The sequence below is a fragment of the Budorcas taxicolor genome, chromosome 3 (genome assembly GCF_023091745.1).
Source record: "Budorcas taxicolor isolate Tak-1 chromosome 3, Takin1.1, whole genome shotgun sequence".
NCBI classification, from domain to species: Eukaryota; Metazoa; Chordata; class Mammalia; order Artiodactyla; family Bovidae; genus Budorcas; species Budorcas taxicolor.
Window position 1 is genome coordinate 52,526,064 of NC_068912.1, and position 9,824 is coordinate 52,535,887.

The following is a 9,824-nucleotide window of genomic DNA, read 5'->3' on the forward strand; positions in this document are numbered from 1 at the left end:
TTCTTTCCATTGTTTTGTTTGTATTATCTATCTGTTCTTGGACATTTTCTATTTGGTGAAATGTTCATGGCTATTAAATGTAGTTTTTGTTCTTAGCAGTGAAATGAACAAGTTTTTTTTCTGTTTCTCTTTCATATTATAAAATAATTTTTTCGATATAAGCCATATGTGTTCGTGTAGATTAAATTCTAAGAGATTACTTTTGTTTTAAAACCTTTCTTTCCTGAACAGCTCTCCAGTTTTTGCTCCCTTCTCTATGCTTGAATGAGGGACATCTGTTTCTGTTTTCAGTGTCCTTTGGTTACAAGATGAGCTAGTATATCAAAGTTCTCCTCCTTCAGCAAGGAAAGAATGCTTTAGTTTTATATTTTATTTCCTTTTATTTATTTTCATTGGTCTAAGAATGACAAATATTGTACAAAAAGGATGATCTGCTCCCTGAAAAAATTTAAACAATAGGAAGCACAAAGTGAAAGGCCCCCTTTCATCTGCTTTATTCCTACTTCCTAGTTGGTATGAATGGAGAAGGCAATGGCACCGCACTCCAGTACTCTTGCCTGGAAAATCCCATGGATGGAGGAGCCTGGCGGGCTGCAGTCCATAGGGTTGCTAAGCATCGGATATGACTGAGCGACTTCACTTTCACTTTTCACTTTCATGCATTGGAGAAGGAAATGGCAGCCTGCTCCAGTGTTCTTGCCTGGAGAATCTCAGGGATGCGGGAGCCTGGTGGGCTGCCATCTACGGGGTTGCACAGAGTCGAACATGACTGAAGTGACTTAGCAGCAGTTGGTGTGAATGTGAATCCTTTCAGACTTTTTCCTATACATATACATATGTGCACATATGAAAGTGCGTATGTATATGTCTGTATTATCAGAAATTAGGTCATACTAAAAAGATCAGTATAAACCTGAATTTAACCCATTAATAAACAGTGAAAACATTTCCAGGTTGGTATATGCAAATCTACCTTTATTGACTACAATTGTATGAATGTGTCATAATTTATCTTGCCACTCCCCACTGAAGGAGATTTAGATAATTTCCAATATTTTGCTGCAACAGCAAACACTGCAATGAACACTGAGATACCTCTCTATTCTTTCTGTATTTCTTTCTATTCCAGAGGGGGATTTAATGCAATCAACAGTCTATATTGCTTAAACTTTTCAAAGGTGCTACCAAAATTGCTCTCCATGGAGGAAACTGTACCAGTTTAAACTTCCCTCAAAGTTGTATGAAAGTACTCTTTTTCCCTCTACTGTTGCTTTTAGAAACTATCAATCTTTAGCATGTTTCCTAGCCTGACAGGTACAAATTGATATCTCACTATAATTTTTCTGTATTGTTTTCCTAACCACTAGTGAGATTAAGGATTTTTTAAAATTTTTATTTAATTTTGGCTGTGCTGGGTCTTGGTTGCTGCATATGGGCTTTCCCTAGTTGCAGAGAGCAGGGGCTACTCTCTAGTTGTGGTGCTCAGGTTTCACATTGAGGTGGCTTCTCTGTTGTGGAGGTTGGGCTCTAGGGCACACGGGCTTCAGTAGTTGCAGCATATGGACTGAGTAATTGTGGCTCCTGGGCTCTAGAGCACAGGCTCAATAGTTGTGGCACAGAGGCTTAGTTGCTCCATGCATGCGGGATCTTCCGGGACCAGAGATTGAGCACTTCTTCACCACTGAGCCACCAGGGACACCCAAGATTAAGCATTTTTCAAGTATATCTGTTGATCATTTGTATTTTTTTTTTTTTTGCTATAAATTGCCTATTCATAACCTTTGTTAGTTATCTATTGCTACATTATATTACTGCAAACTTAATGGCTTGAACAACACACGTTTATCATCTCATAGTTCTGTAGGTCAGGGTCTGGCACAGCTTAACTGAGTCCTCTGCTTTAAGTCTCTTTACAAGACTATGGTTTCATCTGAAAGTTTAACTAAGGAAGGATCCACTTCCAAGCTCCTGTGGTTGTTGGCCGAATTCCATTCCTCAGGAACTGTTCAAGTGAGGGTCTCAGTTCCTTGACTTCTGTTGGCCAGAAACCACTCTCACTTCCTTACTATGCGGGCCTTTCTAACATGGCAACTCAGTTCATCAGTGTGTGAGCTGAGAGGCAATAGACAGCTAGCAAGACAGAGGTCACCGCCTTGTGGAACCTAATCACAGAAGTGATTTCCCATCATCATTGTTGTATTTTATTGGATCCTGGCACGTGTAAGAGATTACACAAGGGGTGTGAGTATCCAGAGACAAAGATTATTGTAGACCGTTTTAGAGGGGGAAGTGGCAATCCTCTTTGGTATTTTTGCCTGGCAAATTCCATGGACAGAGGAGCCTATAGGGCTATAGTCCATGAAGCTGCAAAGAGTTGGACAACTGAGCGTGCATACACTACATATTTTTTGCCCATTTTTCAGTAGGGCTATGTGTCGTTTGTTTATTGATTGGCTAGAGTTCTTTTTTTTTTTTTTCAATATAATGGCTGCTGCTGCTGCTAAATCGCTTCAGTTGTGTCCAACTCTGTGTGACCCCACAGATGGCAGCCCACCAGGCTCCCCTGTCCCTGGGATTCTCCAGGCAAGAACACTGGAGTGGGTTGCCATTTCCTTCTCCAATGCAGGAAAGTGAAAAATGAAAGTGAAGTCACTCAGTTGCGTCCGACTCTCAGCGACCCAATGGATTGCAGCCCACCAGGCTCCTCCATCCATGGGATTTTCCAGGCAAGAGTACTGCAGTGGGGTGCCATCGCCTTCTCTGATATAATGGCTAGAGTTCTTTATATTCTATAGATATAATTGCATAGTGGTGGTAGTGATAGTGGTGTATGTGTGTATGTGTGTGTAGACAGAATAATTTCTTCTATGACTAGCTATTTAACTTTCATTTAGTTACTCTTTTCCTTTATAGCTTCTGAATTTTGTTTTTTATTTAAGAAGTTCATTCTGTCCCCATACTTTTTAGATTTTATATTTTCTTATAATACTTTTTAGTTTTGTTAAAATATATTTAGATATTTAAGTCAAATGGAATTGATTTTTCTATGAAATGTAAGTGAAAAATCTACTTCGCCAAAAGAACAATTTACCTAGCACCATTTATCAAACAGTTTATTTGATTTTTAAGAATTAAGTTCTTTTAAAAGGTTTGTATATGTATATCTAATTTATTCATACAATGGGATGATATACTAACAGTTTTTGATTATGTTCTAATTTTTTTGTGAGATATCCTCTAATGTTAGTACTAAGTACTTTCAACCATTTAACTAAATGTATTTTGGAAAGATAATGGCTCTGGGTTATTCTGTCTCTGATAGTTACATCTGTGTACCTGGGGTAAGTTACTTCCCCTTTTCTTCTACCTCTGATTAGCTCCAAATATACCTCTTTTGGGCACTTATTCTCAGTTGTTAGTTATTGTGTAATTAGTCTGTCTCCTCCCATTAAACCATAAGTTCCATAGACTAGGTACTTCTTTGATTTTGGTTTATTCTTGAATTCCCAGTTCTTAGCTGAGGGCCCAGCACATAGTAGATGCTCAAAAATAATTTTTTTGGTAAATATATACAGGCATACAATAATGAATAACTGAATGTCATTTAACCTCTTTGAACCACTAATCTGTCCATCTATAAAATGAAGAAATCATAGCAGATGAATTCATTCATCCATTCAAAAACTTTCTATGTGCCCACTGAAAAATCTGTAGTTCCCTTCAGAGAGGCAAAATACAATGGAAAAATATACCTAGAACATGTATTATATTTGTTTATATCTATCCATCTATCTCTATCCTTTCTATATATAAAATTTCTTTTTACTATAAATGTTAATTATCATTGGGCTATTATTAAATATATTAAATTTAATGTTGGGTAAATTATTAAATATGAAAAATAATTTAATCCTAATAAATTCTACTGTAAGTAGCATTATCATAGTTGATTTTTTTGAAATGTGTCCATTTATATTTTAAGAAGTATTATAGATTTATGAATGTAGTTGGGTTAGCTTTATAGCTTTTTCTTTTTATTTACAGTGAACTCTTCATGTTTTCTTTGTAAATAAAGCTGATAACATGAATATAACAGATATGAAGTGTTTATATTTGTTGTGTCTCATTTATTTCTTTCTCATTCTGCAGTTCTGTAATAGGAGCTGCAGAGTATTACATTTTATTTTCTGCAGGCTACTGCTTGCTCTTTTTCTTTAGTGTACCTTAGTGAAAATGGGTTTTGCTTCCTCAAATAGAAAAATTTTAAAGAAAAACTGTTTTTCACTCTTCATAAGGAAGATTCACTGTTGTTGCTGTTTCATTTATTAAAGCTGCCTTTTCCATCCAGTATTTTTCAATATATTAACAGACAACAGTATTTCTTAAAATCTTCCAGTATTTGGTGTTTGAGTGACATTCATTAATTTATGTAAACTATCTGGTTTGGATAATTATATTCATTTCATGATAATTTACTTTAGCAATAAAATTCAGCAAGAAAAGGCTTAAACAATGATCTATAAAAACAGCAATATGTTCACCTGTTATTCTTCATGTATTAAAATGCTATCATAAATAATTTTTCCAGAATTTTCTAATGATCTTTCAATAACTAAAAGCTATTCAGCACTTGAGCACTTATTTTCTGTAAGATTATATATGCAGTACTGATGATGATGGACAAATTAAATGACCCTTTCTTATAAGTATCCTAAACAAGTAGAAAAGAAGGACAGCTGAGAATGATTTTGACCCATTCACCTCTGCAACCTACTCACAGCACTCTCACTGAATCTTTCTCCCATAGTAAACTACCAGTGTCAGTATATTCTGAATAGCTCAGAGCATTTCCTTGAGAGCAGCCCCTCACCTGCCTATGACAGCTTTATTCACCTGTAACTAGTAGCTATAGGAGAAATCCATTTTCCTTTAAGATTATAGTACTAATAAATAATAAACTATTTGAGAAAAGGGGGAAAGTGTTGTTGATTATTTTTTGATAATAAAAATGGTGTTCATAGATATCTAAATACCATGTTCAAGAATTGGAAGACTAAATATTGTTGAGATGGCAATTCTCTGTAAACTGATCTATAGATTCAATGCAAAGCAATCCTTAACAAAATCTCAGGAGGCATTTTTTTTAGTAGAAATTGAAGCTGACCCTAAATTTATGTGAAAATGCAAAGAAACTAGAATAGCTAAAATAATTTTGAAAAATAAAAAACATGGAAGACTTTCACACCTTATTTCAGGATGATACTATGAAGCTATAGTAATCATAAAAATATGGTTTCAGCATAAGGATAGACATACAGATCAATGCAACAAAATAGAAAGTCACAATTAGACATAGGTTAACTTTTTTTTCAAAGGTGCTGAACTAAATCAATAGGAAAGAAAAAAAATTTTTTTCAAATAATGGTACTAGTATAATTGGACATCTTTATGCAAACAAAACAAAATTTTGATTCTTACCTCACTCATACACAAAACTTAACTCAAAATATATCAGTCTATAATATATAATAGACCTAAATATAAGAGTTAAAACTGAAACTTTTAGAAGAAAACATGGGAAAAAATTTGTAACCTTGGGTAAGCAATAATTTCTTAGATATGACACAAAAAGCACAAATAATAAAATTTTTAAATGGATAAATTTCAAGTAATCCAAATTAAACATTTTTGCTTTTCTCAGGGCACCATTTAAAAATTAAAAAGACAAGCCATAGACTGAGAGAAATTATTTGTAAGACATATGTTTCATAAAGGAGTTGTATCCGAAATACATAAAGAACTCTTATAACTCAACAGCAAAGATAATTCAACACAAAACATGGGCAAAAGCTGTGAATAATCACTTCACTCAAGATATACAGACTGAATAAGCATATGAAAAGATGCCCAGAACCATTAGTCATACTGCTGCTGCTGCTGCTGCTAAGTCGCTTCAGTCGTGTCTGACTCTGTGCGACCCCACAGACGGCAGCCCACCAGGCTCCCCCATCCCTGGGATTCTCCAGGCAAGAACACTGGAGTGGGTTGCCATTTCCTTCTCCAGTGCATGAAAGTGAAAAGTCAAAGTGAAGTCGCTCAGTCGTGTCCAACTCTCAGCGACCCCATGGACTGCAGCCTACCAGGCTCCTCCGTCCATGGGATTTTCCAGGCAAGAGTACTGGAGTGGGGTGCCATTGCCTTCTCTGATTAGTCATATTAGATAAGTGCAAATTAATACCACAATGATACACTGCTACACACTCACTAGAATGGCTAAAGTAGAAAACTGACAATACCAACTGTTGAAAAGGATTTGAAAAAATTGGAGCCATCACACACTACTTTGGAACAATTTAGCAGTTTCTTTAAAGTTACCATATAGTTGGTCTCTGGGCCACAAGTGCAGAGGAAGCACTTGAGAAGGAGCAGCCAAGGATGTCGTCTGTGTGGATCACAGCAGCGGTGGGCCTTGCCCTCCCTTGGCAGACCGAGTTGGTAAAAAATGCTCTGGGATGATTCTTCATTGTTGCAAGGAGCCTTCATGCCTCTCATTCTCATCTTCAGATGACTGGCACTGCTGAGGTGTCCTCTCTTCTTGAAGAGCATATTCTTGCAGCTGATGCCTCTGCTGATCTTGAAGAGACTGGGCATGTCTTACATATTGGTGATGATACTGCCCATGTACATGGACTAAGAAATGCTCAAGCAAAAGAAATGGTAGGGTTTTATTCAGGTTAAAGGGTATGTCTCTGAACTTGGAAGCTGATAATATTGGTGTTGTTGTGTTTGGAAATGATGAGCTAATTAAGGAAGGAGATACTGTGATGAGAACTGGAGGTACTGTAGATGTTCCAGTTGGTGAGAAGCTGTTGGATCCTGTAGTAGATGCCCTTGGTAATGCCACTGATGGAAGGGGTCCAGTGGGTTCCAAGGTCCAAAGGCAAATTGGCCTGAAAGCCCCTAGGATCATTCCTCAGATCTCTGTGTGGGAACCGATGCAAACTGGCATTAAGGCTGTGGACAGCTTGGTGCTGATTGGTTGCAGTCAGCATGAGCTGATTATTGGTGACCGACAGACTGGCAAAACGTCATTGCTATTGACACAATCATTAACTAGAAATGATTCAACAATGGAAATAATGACAAGAAGAAGCTATACTGCATCTACATTGCCATTGGTCAAAAGAGATCCACTGTTGCCCAATTAATAAAGACACTTACAGATGCAGATACCATGAAGTACACCATTGTGGTGTCAGCTACTGCTGCAGATGCTGCCCACTTCAGTACCTGGTTTCTTATTTTGGATGTCTCATGGGAGAATATTTTAGGGATAATGGCAAACATGCTTTGATCATTTATGATGACTTATCCAAACAGGCTGTTGCTTATCATCGATGTCTCTGCTGTTCTCCTGACCCACTGGTCATGAGGCCTATAAGCCTGGTGATGTCTTCTACCTGTACTCCAGTCTGCTAGAGAGCAGCTGAAATGAATGATGCTTTTGGTGGCTGCTCCTTGACCGCTTTACCAGTCACAGAAACACAAACTGGTGATGCGTCTGCTTACATTCCAAGGAATATCATTTTCATCACTGATGGACAGATCTTCTTGGAAACAGACTTATTCTAGAAAGGTATCCATCCTGCCATTAATGCTGGTTTGTCTATATCCTGCATCAGATCTGCTGCCCAAACCAGGGCCTTGAAATAGGTGGCAGGTACTGTGAAACTGGATTCATCTTCCTCAAACTCACTATAATAGTGATCTTCTTGCTGATGGCTCTCAAATGTCTATCTCCAGCCCAGGCTGTATCCTTGAGCCCCAGATCTGTATGTACAACTGTCAACTTGACATTTCCATATCTCTTCTTAAAGATATCTCAAACTTTGCTCCCTCCAGATTCTGAATGTGTGAGTTCTTACTGCCCCATCTGAAAAAAGAGAAAAATAGAAGGAAGGAAAGAGTAACACTATAACCCATGCAGTTGTATAACCTGGAAATCTAATAATGTGGTTCATTGTTTTCTCTCTCCTCCAACCCTCATCTGAGCTCAGAATAAATTAAGAAATAAGAGTGAGGAAAATAGAAATCAATGTGTCAGCTTTCCTACTGATGAAGGCTAGACTGAAGAATGTGGTGTAAGCGTGTGGCAAAAATGAGTTTCCAAACCCCAGCTTTAGGAAGATTTACCAATCCTGTCCCTGATAGCACTAGACCCCTGGAGCCTTCCCCTTAGAAGGACAGGTTCTTTATTTAAAAACTTGCCCCTCTGCAGACCAAGAGCCCATGCTCCCTGCAGAAAGTCCAGGCTTAAAGAAAAAAGAGGAAAGGCTGAAACTTGCAAGCCCAGTTACTCATCCAAGCTCATCAATCATGTGAAAGGAGTATGAGATAAGGCAAGAAGAAGCCAGGAAATTTTAAGGAAAATACCTCTTCGTGGAAACCAGAGGAGTAGGGAGGCATCACTCTCCTCAGACATCACTCTCTTCATAGGCTTTGCAATATCAAAGCCTATTGATTTCATGTCCAAAATATCTCTGACAGCATTACCTTCTCTCCATTTCTATTACCACCTCCCTGATTCAAGCTAATATCTCTCAGCTAGATCTCTGCAATAGCCTTCTTACCATTTTAACTACTGGAAACAACTGTTCTCACCTCTTTCCTGTCTGTTCTCCACACATCACCCAAAGTGATTTTCACAAGGCAAATCTGATCATATTTTTTTCTTCCCATCCTTTCTCCTTTCCCTCTTATCCATGGACCTAGAGTAGGGGGTTGAGAAGATTTCAATGAGGATGTGACTTCTAAGTGAGACCATAAGAATGACTGAGTATAGTTATAAGAAAAAAAACAGGGAGCAAAGCACTGCAGGCCCAGGGAACAACAAATAGGAAAATGTAAAAGGTAAGCAATAGCCTGGATAGAGTGTACTGGTAAAGAAAGTTTCAGAATGACTGGAAATAGGAGAGTGATAAGCAGACAGCTTGGTATAGAGTTTGGAATTTTTCCCAAGGGCAGTGGGAAGGCTTTGAAGGGCTTTAAATAAGGTAATGACATAGGTGGATTTGCATTTTCTGGCTGCTGTGTGGATACTGGATTAGGTGGGAAAGCAATAGACGAAATGTGGGGAGACACTATGAAAGTCATGCTTTATGGTGGTGTCAATGAGGATAGTGAAACAAACAGCCATCTATCTATATCCAAGAAGTAGAGAGAATAGACTTGGTGATGCGATGATTGAGGGAGAGGGTAGTCAGGAATGACGGCCAGGTTTTTCACTTGTAGAGCACTTGAGAGGATGAGAGTACATTTACTGGGAAAGGGAGCACTGGAAGGGGCTTTGGAAAGGAGGCAAGCTGGTTTTGGACATTCTAATTTTGAGGTGTTCTTAAGACAACCAAGTGAAGATATTCACTAAATAACGGCCAATATGAGTAAGTTGGAAATAAGAGGAGTGTGTAAGAGAGAGCTGACATGGATATAAAAATTGAGGAGTTATAATTTAGATAGCAGTTTAAACCTCAATAAAATTATTGATGATGAATGAGATGCTTAAGGAGAGCAGATGAATTAAAAGCATCTTAGACAGTCTTGAGGAACTCCAGCAAATAGTGGTAAAGGAGAAAGACCCCACAAAGGACACTGAGATGGACCCATCAGAGACACTGCAGAAAAACCAGGAGTGTGCAGTGCCACAGAAGTCAAGGGAACTCTGTTTTAAAGATGAAGTACCCTCTTATGCTAATGGTCCAATTTCTACCATCTACATCTCAGTTTCTAGAAAGAAACAGATCTAAAATATTTTCATACACTGAGGC

At 37.9% G+C, this 9,824-nt stretch overlaps 1 pseudogene; it reads left to right on the plus strand.

Moving 5' to 3' along the window:
• The first annotated feature begins 6,435 nt into the window (after positions 1-6,435).
• On the plus strand, positions 6,436-7,761 carry LOC128045562 (ATP synthase subunit alpha, mitochondrial-like; annotated as a pseudogene).
• Positions 7,762-9,824: the final 2,063 nt, after the last annotated feature.